General features: G+C 34.7%; 1 pseudogene; it reads left to right on the forward strand.

Moving 5' to 3' along the window:
* Nucleotides 1-809: 809 nt before the first annotated feature.
* On the forward strand, nucleotides 810-1,339 carry LOC149132303 (uncharacterized; annotated as a pseudogene).
* Nucleotides 1,340-2,626: the final 1,287 nt, after the last annotated feature.

Genomic DNA, 2,626 nt, shown 5'->3' on the forward strand with positions numbered 1-2,626 from the left:
TCACTTCTGGTACTTGACTGATGAAAGAAAGCCAAGAATGACTCGTCTTTTTTTTTTGCTTGTCCTTCTAATTGTTGTTTCGCTTGTCAGCCTTTGTGTTGTCTATCTGTTCGAACGTTTTAATGCCCTCTATTGCATTTTTGTTCCATTTATATATATATATATATATATATATATATATATATATATATATAGCAGTAATTAAGATTCAGTTGAATCAGGTACTGAAGTTGAAGCACAAGTCAGTCCGGTATTTATCTGCACAGCTCAGAGTAAGGTGAATAAAATCGAAATAAGTAACAGGATTTCAAGTTGTAATGCAGTACGACCGTTTCAAACGGGTCTATTTAATTGAACAATTTACATCAATTTAGATACAGCGCTATCGTCAGTTGCACAAATATGGAACTTCAACAGACAAGATACATTAATATAATTTTTCTTAAATATTTTAACAGAGCAAGAGGATGGAAGAAATTCATGTTGTCGCTGGTGTAGGAGAAATAGGTAATAGAGTAGACTACAATTTTTTAAGGGCGGCATGGAGCACAGTGGGGTCATAGGGTTGTAATTCTCTTTCAATTTATCTAACTTTGTTTGCTGACTTAATGCAATGCACAGGCAGTATATCTCAAATTTCAGTCTTCAGGTTTAAGTAGTTTAGGAGTTATAGATTTTTTAAATTTGTTACCACTTAGGCCCTAATTTAGGAAATATCCTCTCATTTTTATTTCTGTGACGCTAAATACTCTGACTATATTAACTGTTTTTCAGAATAGTAGGCGTATCCAACTAGAGTATCTAAAATAATGTCTCATAAGAGAAGTGCTTGTGTCACTCAAAGAAACAAAACAATCTGAAGGAAGAATCTCGTGCAATTTCAAGACTAATATACGAAAAGAGGACATGTTCATCCAGGAGAGCTTTCTTTGAAAAACAACTGCAGGATACCAGTGAAACTTCAAATTGTTGGTCGCTACCTGTTCCTTCAAGGTACTATCGAATGATGGAAAGAAGGAAGAAAGGAAATTTCGAAAGAAATAACTTTTTTATGGCAAAAGAAATTAAATTTTCCATATTTATCAATTCAAAACGTACAAGCAAAAGTAGAAAAAGTGCTGAATACCTACGATAAATGCATAAAACGAGGAAAATACGATTCATTGAAAGGAACTTTTGACATCAAAAAGGAAAATGGGGATGGCTGTGCAGTGAGGATACAAGGTTATATTATCTTCATTTAAAAACAAGGGATACGTTGGGTATGTAACTGGAAAGATAGCCAGTTCCCAAACTATCCATCCATCCATCTATCGAAAAGAAGAAAAAGTGTCCTTAATGCCATCTTCAACTAGAGCAACTCCAGTGTCATCGTCAACGTCTGAAGCAGAGACTGAAATGGAATATCAAGAGTCTAAAAAATGAGATGAAGAATCTACACGTACAAGGAGGAAGTATAGCAAAACTGAAACTGCAACCAAGTTAGTAATGTCTTACAAACTATCAAACCAAAAAGCAGCTCCAGTTTGTTGACAATTATTTCAAGATGGAATCAATGTCGGGACTCCTTCCCAGTATGGTATTTACAGATCGACTATCAAAGAAGCTGTTAAACTAAAAAAGAACATGAAAAAACATTACTGTTAGAAACCTGGTCGTTGCATTTTGATGGTAAACGTATTGATGACCAAGAATACCAAGTGCTAGTTATAAAGAATGATCAGAGAGAAGTTAAGTTAGAAGCATCCCAATTACCAAACGGAAAAGCCGATACTGTTGTTATGAAAAGGATAACAGCTGTCTTAGATGAATACAATTTATGAAACTGTGTAAAGATGATTGTTGCTGATACAACGAGTGTGGACACTGGGAAAAGAAATGGCATTGTCATTCAGTAGCAAAGACTGTTTGCTCAAAAGGGTTTGAAAGAACCGCAATTTATTGGTTGTCAGCATCATATCCTTGATAGAGGTCTTCGTGTTGTATTGGCTAACAAACTTGGAGAAAAATGTCATCTCCCAATGTTGAATATACATTCATCCTAGAGCTTTCTAAGTAATTACGAGAAACTCCAGGCTAATTTCAACAATGGTGAAGTAATGATTATTGAATCAGCAGGCTGGCGAGGTGACATGAAATTTCTATTTCATTTGACCAGAGTTTTTCGTTTCTTTGAAGAAACCAGCAAATTTCTTACTGCAAAGTTTCAAAAAATACCCAACTTAAGTAATGCAAGATGGAATTCTCGAACAATACTAGCTCTTTTGGCATTTATTCTTCTACCAGAGAAAATAGTTTTGCTTCTCAATGTTTTTCAATTCATCTATTACAGCTGGACAGATGTTTGGTTTACTGACCAAATGCTCAATGCACATGAATATCAGAAGTCATATGGTAGCCTACAAGTTTGTAAAAATGCATTGAACTCTGTAAAAAAATGTTGGAGTCGAGAACCACCAAAACTGGAAATTCCCAGAACAAATCAGAGTGCAGAACGGGCAGTCAAGTGCCTTCAAGATTTTTATGATGTTTGTAAAAAGAAGGAGAAGCTTCAGCTTCGATTTATCTTATCTAAACAAAACATATTAATTCTTTATGTTTAAAAGCTTACAAACATTCAGCAGCC

Source organism: Octopus bimaculoides, chromosome 16, assembly GCF_046866305.1.
Source record: "Octopus bimaculoides isolate indiv1 chromosome 16, ASM4686630v1, whole genome shotgun sequence".
NCBI classification, from domain to species: Eukaryota; Metazoa; Mollusca; class Cephalopoda; order Octopoda; family Octopodidae; genus Octopus; species Octopus bimaculoides.